Here is a 16042-nt window from a genome sequence, read left to right on the forward strand (position 1 = left end):
GCCAGAATTGAATCGTGCATTCTGTCAAGTTAGGGTGCACATAGGCTGCATTTTCCTGCCTAAGATTGTTAACTCTTCTTGTAGTTTTGACCAGCCAGCATCCTGTTTACACTGGCTAGCCTCTGCCTCGTTGAAACCTCAAGTTTGCTGCCCAGAGAGAGATCTATGTGCTTGTGGGCACTCATGGACTGCACTCTTTACACCTGGTTTAGATTTTAGAGAGCCTCAGTTTGCTTCATGCTGCTGTCAGGTTCCGTATTTACGCAATATTAGTGTCATGTCAGCAAATAGCTGAAATTTCACACCAATGTTAAAGTTCCAACGTAAATGTATCCATGCATTGATATTCTGGAGTTCATTAACATTGAGGGTGATTGACTGTTACTTCAGGGAGAGCTTTATCTTCTGAGATGTTAATATATGTCTCGCTCAGGAGATTAAATCAGTGGGGCATAGTCTATGAGAGTATCAATAATACACAATTTATTGGAAGGGGTGGGATCACTGAGTTGAAAGGGCTCTTTTAGATTAGTACATTCGTTTGTCCATGTTTTTGTTTCCCCCCCAAGCTTCACTCCCAACCGTGGCAGGTAAGCCAGAATGATGGCAGCCTTGGAGTTAGGCTGGCAGTCATCTCAGTCTCTGCTATTATGATAACGTTTCTTGATTCTCCAAACTTCAAAGAGTTAGAGGTACTGCTCCATTTAACTTGGAAGGCACTGCACTGGTCATGTTGAACTTGTGTGAAAATCTACTTTAATTAAAGTTGTACAGATTAAGGCAACAAAAACATTGTAGGAATTCTTGTGTGGAAGCCTTGAAAAATATAAATTTGGACAGGAGGAATGAGCAATTTAAAGAGGAAACATGTCTTGGCCCTGATATGCTGTGCAAATGGGGACAGTAATCACTTTGATTCCTAACTCAGGTATTTGAATAGTGGGTTGAAATGCCCGTTAAATTTAGAACTTTTCCATGCAATATAATTGCCATTTCTGTCAGAAGAATATTGCAACCAAAAGAATAAACATACACCAGAAGTAGATATTCAGGAAATAAAATTCACGTTATTTTCCTTTATGTCAAGACTCACCAAAACATCAAAATAACAATGAGGGATTTTGAAAAAAAGATTCACTTAGGACTCGGTGAAAACTATAATTTTCATCGACTTTAATTCCTGCCATTATCTCTATTACAAAATGTGATTAATAAATAATTGGTTTTATTGAGATAGAAAATAAATCTGCAGCTACAACTAAATATAAGACAAATATAATAATACAGTAGTGTTCATTCACACTCCAGGCCTTTTGGACGTGGACTTTGTATAAGTGTTGGAAGAAGTCCTTGTGATTATTACTAGTATTTTGCTTATGGACTGCACAAATCTTACAGGCACCATCGAGTTGGCTCCACATAAATGTTGTTGCGTGTCATAGGTTACCAGTTGCAGTGAGTTGCAGACAGTTGTCTGTCTCTCTGTGTCGATCACTCAAGGTTAGACAAGTTTCAGATGATTCTCCATTACGCCTGGGCTGTTGCATCGTCTGAAAATTTGCGTGAGAATCAATGCAAAACTTCACGCAAGCCTTGGGGGAATCCCAAGGAAAGTCAGAAATTATTTGCAGATTAGTAAGGATCACTTGGATGCAATACGGTCATTGTAGCTCTGGACCTTTCGAGGCGATGGAAGGGTATCCTGATTAACCCGCAGTTCTGATATTCTCGACTCAGTAAAGTTATTCTGATCGCTCCCATGGAAGCGTAACTTTACTGCGTTGGCAGATCTTAAGTTAAATGAAGGGCGTAACACGTACATTTTAAACCTGCCTTTGGGGACGCTGCTGTTGCTAAGCGTGTAGGAGAGCCATTAACTCTTCAATTGACGTGCTGCGTTCATAAAGTTTACATTTTTTAAAACCGAAATAAAAAGTTTCCCCCTCCTGGGAGTTCCAGTAAACCCGTTTTAGGAAGGTTGCGTGTAATAACCAAGAGTGATTTAAACGTCCTCCGTTCTCAATGTTTAAACAAGTAACTGCAAGTCACAACTTGGTTTGAGGAACATAGCGTTAATGAGAGCCCCCATTATTTGATTGCTGGATTGGCCCCTGCCCCCTCCCCAGTTGAATCTCAGAGCAGCACCTCTCAGGCAGCAGATGGCAGTAGCGACTAAGCTAGGAACCACAAATGTTTTCTAGGTCGGGTATCCAAACCAGAGGAAACTTTGCAAAAGAGAAAAGGCACGCGTCGGAAAGAAGTAGGTTTGTTCCATTAATTAATTGCCCTGCGTTTAAAATAGAAATTGTTTTTTTTCCCCTCTAATTCAGTGTCATTCTCGGCTGGCGAACTGTGTTTTTTTCATTCCAACTGTTTTGGATTGCAAAAGAACCTCCCTCAAACCCCTCAAACTCGCTGCCTATACACTCAGAGACACAATTTCAGGGTTTTCTGATGAGGTGCTTCTGTTCACTTTCGCCGCCGCTTTGCACTGTTCATCTCCCCGCAGGCTTTATTTTTTATTCCAGGCGAACTGGACTCCTGAGGGTTTGAAGGTCTGAGTATTGACCAGTAGAAGTCCCGATCAATAAGTTACTTTGATTTAAATTGTCGCTTTCACATGGCGCTTTGGAAATTGTACACATGTGTTGCGGGAGAGAGAGAGGGATTAAACATTACAATTATAATCAGTGCTGTATAGAAATGCGATGTGCTGGAGGATGTCCTGACATTTTGGCCAGTGAGAGATTGCAATTGTTAGAGGTACATTGAAGATTATATACGTGCCATTGAATCTCACGTAACAAACTTCGAAGTTTGTTCCTCCGTTTAAACCATGCGTTTTCATTCTGTTAGGGTAAGGGCGGGATTTGAAAGGTAGAGCGTCCTTTTAATATGCCTGCCAGAAAAATGGCGATTGGAAATTCTCCGTTCTTGTGGTGTGCCCATTTGTAGTGATGGTTACAGGGAGATGTCTGGGAAGGGTCGTGCCGGTCGACTGCAGTTTGAAGTAGGCTGACGACGGCAGCGGCCAGGGCAACTTGAAGAGAAGACGGAATCTCTCACCTTCAAGAATGCTATGCGGATGTTGGAACCATCCCCTGGGAAGACGTTGCCCAGTGAATTAGCAGACACACACAAGTGGGGGAGAAGATTACGTTCAAAACACAAACATTTGCCCCCATTCTGCTTTTGACAATCGTATTACTGAAAAGTTGGACTAAATATCCCCTTTGATAACTATGGCTGGGGTCCCCAGCAAACAGTTGGGAGTTGGACAGGGAAGAATATTTAGACGCTTCCAGGGTTTTCTTTGCCCGCCGGGGTTTGGAGACATTTCTGGGGGTTATTATCTGTTTGCCCGCGGTTTGATCATCCCAATGATGTTTTTTTTTCGATGGCAGAGGACATGGACAATCTGAAAATTTCCAAGGGAGGAGAGAAGGACCTGTCATGTGGGTGGGGGTTCTTTGACGTTGATTCATCTCTGACTCAGATGTAATATTTACTGTGAGTCTTGCCAATTCAGTGACAAAACAAGTGCAAATTACAGGACATTGTAAGTTCCCCGCGGTAGATACTGACTTGAAATGAAATTTGCAAGGAAACTGACACGCGCACAGATTGTCTTCCCCCCTAATGTTTTTAGCGTGTGCTTTGCCTGATGTTGCCAATGAAGCACATCTTCTCAATGTAGGATGTACATTGGAGATAGATGGATAAGCTATTTATTCACAGGTGTATCGCCAAAGTTCCACACCCGCACTTTGACATTTAAGGAAGTGGCGGTGGAGAAAAACACACACACATAAAAGTGCCAGAGATCCATCTGTACTCAAAACTAATAACAGTTTCGTTGGTGCGGAATGTTGGGGCTGGGGTGTCGGCGGCGGGGAGGGGAGACTGGGCGCTGTTGACGAGATTGTGATCGTCAGCATTTTTAATCTTCACGGGCGAAGCTTTAAACTGTCTGCTTGCTGACTGCTTGCGGTCGTGTCGCTCATATTATAGTGCGCAGCATCGCAAAAAAAAAAAACCCATACCACAAAGAAACGCCATTTCCAGCACCCAAATTCATTGTGTGGATCGGCTTTGAAGAAGTGGAGGCATCACCACAGACATTGCAGCGTGAAATACAACCGTTCATGTACAGGGGGAAGGGAGGGGGAGAACAGGCGGAGCACACGCATTTTAAATAGATATATGCACACATAAACCCTCAGCAATGACCATCAGCGAAAGGAAAAATGAAATGCAAATTTCGCATCGGCCCACGATGCGGGGTTTTCTCCTCACTGAAAAAAAAAACGAGTTTCAAGTTTCCTAGAATGTATCAGTTTCGCAATGGACGAGTTGAAACAGCGCGATCTGCATTATAGGGTTTTGGAGAAGGGGGGAGAGTGGGGGTTGCTCCCTCGGCAGGGAATAGTTGGAAATTTTGTATAGTTGCTCTCTCTCCAACTTTGTTTTTTTGTGTGTGTGTTTCGGGGGGGGGGGGGGGGCGCTTTTGAAAGAAAAAAAAACATCAAGAAAACGTGTCAGTTTCACAAGCGGCCGGATCGAAATGATTTGAAATTGATGTGATCACAAGGGGGTTTCGGGTAATGATGTCAATCAAAAGATTTGGCAAGGTTTTTTTGGTGATTGTGTTCGCTCTTCGAGACAAGAGGTGAGGGGGGGGGGGGGGGGGGGGGGTGAGAGAAAATAAAAAAGTTGGACGTGCATCCCAAAGAATTGATTTGTAATTGGCTCAGTATCAGTCTTCCAGAGAGGAGGAGAGAAGGAAAGAAGGGAAGGGGAGGGAGGGAGGGAAGGGGGTGAATTTTGCAACTGCTGTAAAGGTCATAAGGAGTTGGCAGGAAAATAATTGGTAACGCATGCGCGCCGGGAGGATGCCATATTGGAATGAGGCTGAGAAAAGAAATCGCCTGCTGAAACTGAGCACCGAGAGGAGGGGTAGGGGGGAGGCTTCTTACTCCGGCCAAAAAAACTTGCTGCCGGTGAGTTGGCGCTCTGCCCTTCATCTCCTTTGGGCAGCCGGGCGCCCGGGCTGCCCGGGGCCGTCGTTCTCTGGCCCGCTGCCGGGCTGCGGAATCTTTTTCTCGCTGATGATCCGAAGCTTGTTTTTGGCTTTAGTGGGGGGGAAAGAGAGAGAGAGAGAGAAAAAAAATGACGTTGGGAGCAAGTTGTGCAAAGTGTTTGCCTGTGTCTGCGCGTCTGTATCCCTCTCTCTCTCGCTGTATCAATTTGCTCGGAGTATCTTTTTTTTTGCTACTTTTGCTCAGCACGCGGGAAAATGTATCTATGTGTGTGTGTATCCCCGAGACCATCTCCAGGGTTTTAGGCACCGATTATTCTAAACGCCGTCAGACTTTACTTGTTACGCCCATTCCTTTATTTTGTAAACCTGCCGTGTGTATTTTCTTTTAATTTCCCCCCTGCCCGAAGAGAAAAGCTGATATCCTGTCATTGCTCGTGACCTCCTTTCGATTTTACTAAACTGACCTACCTTTGCGGCGCTGGCTTTGCTCTTAACGTGAGCACCTCCTTGGCTATTTCACTAGCCTGTCTTTTTGTGTGTGTTAATTTCCTGCTAAATTAACCCGCTCGGTAGATTTGGCAGCGTTTTTTTCCCTCTATCGCCTCCCCCCCCCGGGCAAGTTACGTAACTGCCTGTATAAATATTGGACAACCTTGCCAATTTCAATATGGCGGGGAAGGTGGGTTTTATTTTTGCAAAGTGAAGCGCCGAGGCTTTTTGCACGGGAAAAAACCAAACCGCTCCCCTGCCCGACTTTCCTCCAGCGTGTTTGGGTGCAGCGGGAGCTCCTCTAGTCAATGAAACGGTAAATTAAGGCGTCGCTACCCCGGCAAAGTTTTTTCCCCCCGAAGACTTTCTGACGAAAGAACTAAGCTGGCAAAACACCAAGGTACGTCGCTGTGGCCGAGGGCCCGTTGCCCAACATCAATCGGTGATGAAATCAGAACGAATAATGTTGAAAAATAACTGGCCTTGCCATCATTTGTCCCCCGCCACCCCCCCCCCCCAAAAATCCACTAAATCTATTGTCGGCGAGGATCAATGATGATGCATAGCTAAAAAATTGCGATGCAAATTAGGTGCATCGTGTGTTGCATTACTAATTGCGCTTTATTTTCCCTCGAAACCACTTGTTGGCGTTCTAGATTGCATCTCATAATGGAACTGTCTGTGCACAATATGCGACCGTAGGGGTTCTGGGGGTGGAGGGAGAGAAAACGGGTTTGTAAAGAGGCGGTGTGTGGACTTTCGGTTTAACATTTACTTTGGGGCAAGTGTGTGCTGTGGGAGGGAGGATACTGTAGTGGAGTTTCAGACTGAGTTGGGGGGGGGGGGGGGGGGGGATACTTCCTGATTTTAATTTTTTTCCTCTCGCTCCTGTACATTAGAGAGGCAGCTTGTTAAATTGCTTTATCGCTCGTGTCAGGTGGGAAGCTGTTTTGCTCAGAGGTATTTGACCGCGTTGTAGTGGAGTGCTGTGAAATGACATGGACCATCTTTCGGTGCTGTTTTTTGAGCCGGTTGCAACAAATACGCCAGTAAATAATGCTGACTTTGAGGAATAGCAGCGGGGGGTTTAAAGACACAATGCCTTAGACGTAATAATGCGCGATATCGTTTTGAGATCCGAATTGTGTGTTGCACATGTACTCTTGTTTCCGACTAGGCTGGAGTTAACAGCCAGAGCTCCCCCCCCCCCCCCCCCCCCCCCGGGACTGGATTTGTTTGATGCAAATAAGCTACGGTGCGGTCCATCTTTAGCTTTGCGGAAGAAATCAATATGCCGATATTCTTGTCAAGCGCGCATGGCAAAACTCTACTTCTGCTAATCAGACACACTGGTGGATTTGGAGGCGTTTGCACGTCGCTGTGTGTTGTGTGCGTGCGGGTGTGTGTGTTTAAAGCAATTGTTCTTAATCTTGGCTCCAGGGCTGTAATTGTAAATCAAGATGTAACCCTTGTCCCCAATACAGAAAGAGGTTCGCTCTCTCTCTCTCCAGCGGCAAATGATCACTGTTTGGCGCCATATGGACATGGTAAGCTGGGGAATGTGTAGCTCGTGTCAGTACCTCCATTCTTCCACCGGGTCCTAATGCCCGCGTCCCACCAAAGTGAACTGGATGGAAACGGTACTTTGGGGGACATACGGAGCAGTTGATTTTTTTTCTTTGTATTGGTGGGTGCCATTGGGATGACTGATCGATAATGTTTCCTCGTTCGAAGTGACTGTTGTACCTCCCGCCATCGGCGTGTGATTTGCGTTGTTTTGGGCAATATCCAACTGTGTTCGAAATTGTGCATTATTGTGTTGTATTTACCCCCCCCCCCCCCCCCATCTTTTTGGGACGCAAAGCGTTTGTACCAGGACTCGGGGCAACCTGGCAAGCGAACAGGTTGTCAGACGCAGCACCTGTCTGCACAGACCAGCTGATCCTGCAACCTTCCTCCAGCAGTGAGAGCATGAGATTAAATTGCAGAGAGTGAAAGTGGAAGGCATTGTTCCGCCTGATCAATGTTTAGGAAAGTTACTGGTTATCCTGTTAAAATATTGTCTTGTCACACATCATTTCCGGGTTCCCGAAACAAGGCGCAGATTGACAACCAATAGTTGTTAAATTTGCTGAGAACTGCTATTCTGGAAGGCCCCGTGTATTTATCTCAGATCCTACAATCTTTCGCTAGAATGCATGTGATAATATTAAGAAAATGTTTAATACAAATACAGACGTAGCACCTCAGGTTCATTACTTTGAGCCCCTGCTGCTGACGTTCCTGTGATTTTTAAGAGTTAGTTAGCAATTTCGACAGATATATAATGGTTCCTGAACATTTATAAAGTGGCAGCATCGCTTGGTACTTGCAGAAAGCCGAGCTTATAATTAAAAAGTTAGCGTCACACTGTATTTAACATAATGTTTGGGTTTTTTTTTGTTGGAAGTGGGTATTTTAATGTAAATCTTTAGAATGCTGCGTAAAGTGGTTTGCCCCGAACTGTCCAAAATAGTGATCCATGATAAACTCAAAAGTTTTGGTCATTGATTAGCCGAACACCATTGTGTGGGCTGCTCTTGGTGGATCAGCTGCTTTATCGATGATAGTACGGGGTGACCATGAAGCAGGAGACAGAATTACATGAACTTTAAACTGAATAGTAGCAGATCTAAGATCCTGATTTTGATATTATTATAAAACCATTTACCCTTTTTGAGGCCTATAAACCCAAAGGACCGCTCGCTTATTTATAGCTTTGTTTCTTGCATTGTTCTATCCCGGAGAGTCCATCAAGAACACATTTTTAATTTGAAAATTGGTAGGGAGTTAATAGCGGTGGCGCTCTGCTGTAAGGATTAAAGAACCACCAGATCTTTAGAGTCCAAAGTATAATGGATGGATATTGCTATCTTGCACATCAGGCCGGGGAAGCTGTCACGTACTTGCATTGAATCCCAGCCCCTCCCTCTATGGGATTACGCTCGGGACATTGATTCGATGCATAACAAAATGATAAACACACGGATATGTGACTTTTTCAAATTCGTATTTGTTGTGATAGACTTGTGAATAGTGGGAAGTCAGTGGCCCACGAAGGAAAACGGGTAGTTGAGCAGTAAGGAAGAAATGTTAACTTACAAGGGGGTGTTTTATCTGTGGACTTTCTTTGGTATGTATTGCAATGTGACTATGGGTAGTGTGGGAGTACCTGATATTCCCACGTGGCTCTGCTTTTTCTTCTCTTAAACAACTCGCTTTGAATCACCAAATAGGAGAACCAGTGGGGCTTTAAGGTATTTCAGACCTATTTCGTTTCTACTAAGAAGCGAATGTGCTAGTATGTACCACAGTTGAATTCCGGGTCGTATTTTGTTTGTAAGGTAAAGTCGCCACATTCCCCAGGCTGCTTCCTCCCCCTTTCTGCACCGCAAACCAGCTGTCCAGCCCACTGAACTAAATCGGCCCCACTTACTTTGTAAGAAGTAGAATTAAAGATTAAACATGACCAGTGAAGCTAGTTGTTCTTAAAAATTCTAACATGATCAGCTGCTTGAGTAAAAGTTGCCTTATTATTGAGACCTCTGTGTGGCCAGATACTGCATATTGCAGAACATCGCCCAAGGGTCTCTCTCCTTAATCACCCGCACGACTAATATGGTGAGCGTTCTGCAGGTATAAATAGAAGAGTTAAAATTGATGGTTGCAATGGGTGTTGCTGCTGTTTTTAAAATGCAACGTCCCGTTAGAAGTAAATGTGTGTTTGAAGGGAAATCCGATGGTGATGTAACGTTTGTGTGCGTTGCTGAGCACAGCGAATTGATGCTTGATTGAACCTTTTGTTGTCTGGAGTAACCATCACTAACTGCTGAAAAGTTGAAGACAAAACTCTAGGAAGTCTGCGCAGCAGTACATTATGTCATGTTGTTTGCTGTACCTGAGGGGGGCAACATCTTCGTATGTATGTCTCCCAATGGCTTGTATAGTCTGAATTTTGCTTTGATGCTGGGTGCAGGACTAAATGCTGGTGGCACGTTTGGTGAACACGCTGCTTGAGAAGTGTTGCACCCCCTTGTGTCACCGGAGGACTCGAATGATAATTACAATCGGGACACACCCACAGAAGGAAGGGGAGGTGTGGCCAACGTGGTCGTTTAACATTAAAACGCCACAGTAATCCAGCAAGTGTCCAATGTATCTACGAGATCAATCTTGGGAATCCACTGTGATGGGCACATAGGAGAAATTATTTGATCATCAATCAGCTATTGTATCTGCGTTATTTACAAAGCAAAACGGCCAGTGCCATATTTGCATAAATGATACATGCATTGCAATGAGTGGAATCTGCTCACAACACCAGCATGGACAAGGGCCCTTTAATGATATCCCATCACAGCAAATCCAACCATGCAGAGAGCCAGATTGCAAATTAACTTTCGGGGTGTTTTGGAGATGCAACAGGCGCCTTACGTGGCGGTAAATGGGGTGAATGTTGCTGGCAGGAAGGCTGCAGGGCCGCCCGCAGTGCTGCCATCCCCGGGGCGCCGGCGCTGGGGCAGCAATTTTATGAATGAGTGCGGGGGCGGCCAATCAACGCTGGGCGGGATGAAGGGGGGCGGGGCTCAGCATGCGCGCCGCGCGACTGTGGCGGGCACGTGGCAGTGGGGTCTCGAGGCCGCGTTGACGGTTGGTCACTCGGAGCCGGGACGGCGTCCAGGGTGGTGGGGAGGGGGGAGGCTGTGAGCGCTGGGGAGCTCCTCACCCCCCCCCCCCCCATCCACTCACACTCCCCTGGGTGAGTGGGCCTCCTCTGCAGGCCTCACCTCAGATACCTTCACTCAGGAGGCCGGCTGGACTCGGTGTTATGCATTCCCCTGGGGGAGGGGTGGGGTCTTGTTTATTCATAAGGATCTGGGATCCACTGTCCTAACTTGAAAAAGACTTGGGTTCCTCCGGTGCCTCTTCCAAGCACAAGAGGGTCAGGGGTTATGGGGGGAAGGCAGCCATGATTGAATGGTGGAGCAGACTCGATGGGCCGAGTGGCCCGATCCTGCTGCTGTGTTTTTATGGACAGCGCCCCCAAATTCTTTAGATCCAGTCAAGTCGGTTTGAAGTGCAGGCACTGCTCCTATACTGTGTAGGAAACACAGCCGGTTTGCAGACAGCAAGCTCCCGCAAAGAGCAACGCAACGACCACCAGTTACATCCGCAACGTTGGGTAAACATGTCCAGGGCACCAGGGATAATTCACCTGCTCTCTTGAAATAGTGCCATGGGATCTTGGCGACCGCCTGAGAGGACAGAAATCTCTCCGTTTGACGTTTCGTCTCAAAGGCAGTACCTCTGAGAGTGTCGCCCTCCCTTGGTGCTGCATTGGGGTGTCAGCCTTGAATTTTGTGCTTGAGTTCTGGAGTGGGGTTATGGCCTCACCGTCTTATGTCTCTGTTCGGAGAGTTACCAACTGCGCCACAGCTGACCCCTAAAGGCAAGAGACCATTTGGCCCAGTGTTGTATGAGATAGATGTCCAAGGGAAAAGGTTGAAGAAACACCTGGACTGTTTGAGAAGGAGAGCATGGCACACTGGACCAGTGGGTTCCCCACCTAGAATGCCTGGCAATGATATTGCTGTGGATGAACGAAGAGCCCTGTATGTTCCAGGGGGAACAGAGGAAACTATCTGCACGGACGCGACTTTGCAAGTCAAGAGTCAACCTAACAAGTTACATCTACGATGAGAGCAGTCGCTAGTGAATTATGATGCTGCCAAAGGATCAGAAGTCCCTGGACCGACACCTTTTTAAGGGACTGTGCTGAGATCCATTTATATAATATTCTCAAGTAGTTCAAAGGGGGAGGAATGTGCTGGTGTTCCCCTTGAGGTGAGCTCTCAAAGGGTCGTGACCCATAGGGTTAATTGGGACGGTGCACGTGAACCCTGGGGCTGAGTGTGGGGCTTTACTTTAAGTTAGGAGTTTGGAGTCTTGGAGTACTGTAGCCTTTTTCTCTCTGTCAATAGTTATTTGTCTTAATAAACCATTTATTCATTAATCTACATGGTTGCCTGTTCTCAAGATTTTGTAATAACAATTCTCTGATTACCTCTGCTTCAAGGATAATGTCCTTAATTTTTCTAACCTATTCTCAAAACCATTTGACGTTTTCATTATAAGAATATTTGTAACTTTTTTTTTGTTATACTTTTTATATTAACGTTTTCTCCAGGGACTTGTGGCAAGTTACGAGTTTGATTTTTGGCCTTCACTGAGTTAGCCAAACTGAGATGGGGCATTGCAGTTAATTTTCACACCCTTAAATTGGGGAGGGGTCAATTAGCAGGCTTTCCTTCTCCTAATGGCTATCCATTTGATTTCGAGAGGAATGTGTGCATTGATGGTTGGATGAGGACAGGACCTGGTTTGAGTTTCAAGCCTCACTCAACCCTCTGGTTAGATACCAGGGGACAACAAACCAGGGGATTTTGCCCAAGTAAAATTGAGTGTTGAGGATAAAAATGTGCACATAGATTTTAAGGTTAAAAAGAGTCTTGTTTCTGAATAGTTATCTTGTTAAGTAGTGCCATGCTGTTGCAAAATCGAACATGAAGTCATGGCTGCATTGTTTCAGACAAATTTTCTGAATGGTATAAAAGTAGTGAAGGGTGAGCTGATATGAAAGCTGGTATTTCATGTTTGAAGTGCTGTGCTTCACATCGATATGGGGAAGGTTATTTTTGCAATTTGTTCACATGATACTTCTGGCTGATTAATCAAAGGGGAACCAACAAGGCCAAGGAGATCATTCTGGGGCACTCAATGTTTACATTCTGAGTACCTTTGTTAATCCCGCACCTTGCACCTATTTTGCTGGGCATTGTGCATGATTCAAAGGGAAATTAACGAATGAGCACATTCACTTAGATGTATTTTAACAATTAACTTTTGAAATATTGTTTACTTTTTGAAACCTTTATGTAATCAGTGCGACAATTTTAGTGCCAAGCTTGGGAGCAATATAGAATTATTTCAATTAAAGCATTAAATACGTTTAACTATTATGCAATGCAAATAATTGACTTGTTTGCACTAAACTCAATGACTTGTATTTTTATATATTTCATTTCATCTTCAGTCTTTATACCCACAACTTCTATGCATGTATCAGAACATTTACTCTCCCTTTACCTTTCTATTGCTTGCTTTTAACTTTTCCCATTGCTTATCACTTCTCGTGTCCTAGTTTAGCTTCTATTGGAATTCCACTTCAATACATGTCTTTACAGCCCGTTGGATTATAGGGAACATAGGATAACATATAATTATCAAATTGTTAATTTGATTTTGGCAGGAGGAATTTAATTTTCTCTTAAGAAAATGGTGTATTACCAAAATAGAATTATGAGCTGAAACCCACCCCCTTGCAATTGCATAATTCGACTTGAAATATCCTGGCATTAAAAAAACAAATATTTAATGATGTTAAACATTAGATGTTTTCTTGTTGATGACACCCAGGCTTGGAGGAAAAAGTTGCTCCACTATTGTTTGGAATCAAGTGGCTGAACTTTTCCAACTCTATGGTGGCAGACTTGGAGGTATGGTGGCAGACTTCGAGTCAGGGGGGCCAGGAAAATAGTGGAGTACCGCGTTGGGACAGCTCCATGCTATAGCTGATTGGTGCCAGAGGCTCCATAACCGCTAAGACAGATCTCTGCTGTGACTTTGTGCTTTTATCAATCCAGCTAAGAGGTTTACCCTCCAACCTGTTTGATAGAATGCTGTTTTTAAAAACAAAAATCATTAATGTGCAGCCCAACATTGGTGCACCATCATGGTATCTGAGTTGTCTCAGCAGTGCTCACCATTCCTGGTGGGCTGCTGAGGTTCTAGAGTGGGCCCACAGCATCGAGAGTCCACCTGCCATCCTTAATGGTTTGGCAATTCCCGAGGCAACTAATTAGGAGGCTGCCTCCTGGCCTTGCTGCCGACAAATTCACGTACAACCCATATTTAGTCCTAATGTTTGAGGCCAAATCCATGCAATGTTATTTATAGTGGATAATGTTTCTTTAAAATAAATTTAGCGTACCCATTTTTTTTTCCAATTTAGCATAGCCAATTTACCTACCCTGCGCATCTTTGGGATGTGGGGGTGAAACCCATGCAGATAGGGGGAGAATTTGCAAACTCTACACAGACAGTGACCTGGGGCCGGGATCAAACACGGGTCCTCAGCGCCCTAGGCAGCAGTGCTAACCCTTGCGCCGCCATATAGTGGATAATGTTTAAACAGATAATCTCCGTCAAATGACAATTGTCAGCAATATAAATGTGGATGTTGCCACTTTATAGGTTGTTGATTTTGTAGTTCATTGATATTGTACTCCACGCTCAAACACTTGAAAATAAATGACTATTAAACCAGATTTGTAAATAAATATCAATTTACCTTCAGAGCAGCAGTTCCAAGGTAATAGAAAACATAATGGGCAGGATTCTCTAGTCCGTCAGCGACGTTATCCTGGGTGGCGTGCCCTCGCCGGCAGTGGGATTCTCTGTTCCCTCCATCTGCCAGTGGGATTTTCCATTGTGGTCACCCCGCGCCGCTGTGGGCGTGGCTATGCTGTTGGTGGAGAATCCCACTGCACGGAGCAAACCCTGCCTCCCCCTCACCGACACCATCTACAGTAATTTATTATAGCTCTCAGTAACAAATGTACTTTGCATTTCTACTGCTTTCTAGTGTCCACACTGAAATTAGTTAATAAGCACAAGATTGCATGTTGACCCACCAAACAAAAGGCTTGAGCTTGGCTGCAGTTCACCTGGGCCTTCAATGAGCAGGTTTTCTGAGATGATAATAGGTCAAGATGTCAAAACTTTACAAAGGAATGTTTCTTCCTACTCTCCATGGCACTCCTACAAAACTGAAATACTGAGGATGCTGGAAACCTGAAATGAAAACAGCAAATGCTGGGAATACTGAGCAGGTCAGACAGTATTTGTGGAGAGTTGACATTTCAGGTTGTGGTGATGTTTTATCAGAGAGGCCATGTTTGATGAAAGGTCATCTTGACCTGAAAAATTGACTTTCTTTCACGCCTAACCAGTACTTCCCGACTACACTCCCTGCGTGCTAATATCTTTATAGAGTTAGTTGGTAAGCCCTTGTCTGTGTCATTTCATGATGATGTTTTACTTGATAGGAATGGCCTTGCTATCTTTTTCTTTTTCACAGATTGCAAAGAGAAAAGTTCAACTCCGCAACAATTTTATGAAGGAAAGAGTGTCACATGTATTGAAAATAAACAAATACTTGGGAAATCTATCCTGTCATTGCCAACGTGAGCACTAAGCCTGAAAAATATGTGCATATGTTGTCCCAGGTCTCTGACAGTAGTGTTAGGGGGAGATACTGGTGCTACAACGTTTTGTGGTTTTTGTGGAAACATTTCATACTGGGTAATCGGTGTTTTTCAATAGTCCATTTGCAATTGGGAACTTGCGGAGAACCACCAGGAAAATATCTACCTTGAGTTTTCTCAAAACAGTATTATCAGAGGACATTTTATTGGGGAGGAAATCATTTTTCAATTATATTAGAACTTCAAGTCGTCTATTGACAGATTACTTCGATATATCTGCCAAAAATCAACTGAACAGTCACCAGCATGAGGATCAGTGCAAACTATAAAGCATTTTGTGACAAGGTGACAATGTATAGAGAATTAAGATGCCCTGAGTGATTCCAGCATAAAAGTCTTTTTTTCAAATTGTCCAAAAGAAATGAACTGAGATCCCAAAGCTCCTGTGATTTATAACCATTATTATCTTGTCTAATGATGGCATTATAACTTTGAAGTCCCTCCACTTTTATTTAAATAACATTGGACGTCTTGAATGGAGTTTGACTATTCTGGGATTTCTTCAGGGAATGCCAAGGGTTACAATATTGTTGCACTCGATACAGTAAGCTGTGGTAACTTTCCACAATAGGTTAACAATTCTGAATTGATACTTACACATGGAGTATAAGAGCAAATACGTCTTGTCTTGCCGCAGTTCATACCATGTGCACTACATCTACTTGAGGAAGGATAATCAGCCTTGGAGTGAGTGCAACAGAGATTCATGAGTCTGATTCTTCAATTATGAGGAGTGATTGAGTAGATTGGGCATATATGTCCTAAACCATCCTTTTTTTTAGAATAATACCCTAGTTGAAACATATGAAGCTTTTAAGGAGTTGGATAGAATGGAAGGAAGTTTCCCAAGGATGGGGAGTCTAGAAGGGAAGTTGGAGTGAGGACAGTGTCTCAGATAAGGAGATTGGCCTTAAGTTCTTTGATCCCGAGGGATAACAAACACAGAAATATGTCTCACAGGCAACATCATTGAGTTGCTGCGTCACCAAGATAAAATGATTGTTGGTGTTATTGAAATAAAGCATGCTGAATTGTAGCGAAACCTATTTGAATATTGATGCGTATAATATAACTGAGGAAATCTGAG

General features: G+C 44.2%; 1 protein-coding gene and 1 long non-coding RNA gene across 5 annotated transcripts in view; one reads left to right on the top strand and one right to left on the bottom strand.

Moving 5' to 3' along the window:
• Positions 1-1203: 1203 nt before the first annotated feature.
• LOC119973562 lies at positions 1204-5582 on the bottom strand. The gene is made up of 2 exons (XR_005462349.1): positions 5510-5582; positions 1204-1550 (listed from the first exon to the last, which is right to left on the bottom strand). It is a non-coding gene; the product is annotated as an uncharacterized LOC119973562 (long non-coding RNA).
• Positions 4859-16042, top strand: part of sfmbt2 (Scm like with four mbt domains 2) — a 192212-nt gene continuing 181028 nt past the window's right edge. The window contains exon 1 of one of the 4 annotated variants that reach the window (XM_038811888.1): positions 4859-5000. The gene's annotated coding sequence lies outside the window, so the exon portion shown is untranslated. Of the gene's footprint in view, positions 5001-5171; positions 5931-6880; positions 7078-10300; positions 11414-16042 lie in introns of those variants that run through there. The other 3 variants (XM_038811889.1, XM_038811890.1, XM_038811891.1) reach the window with 3 other exon arrangements.

Source organism: Scyliorhinus canicula, chromosome 11 (assembly GCF_902713615.1).
Source record: "Scyliorhinus canicula chromosome 11, sScyCan1.1, whole genome shotgun sequence".
Lineage (NCBI taxonomy): Eukaryota > Metazoa > Chordata > Chondrichthyes > Carcharhiniformes > Scyliorhinidae > Scyliorhinus > Scyliorhinus canicula.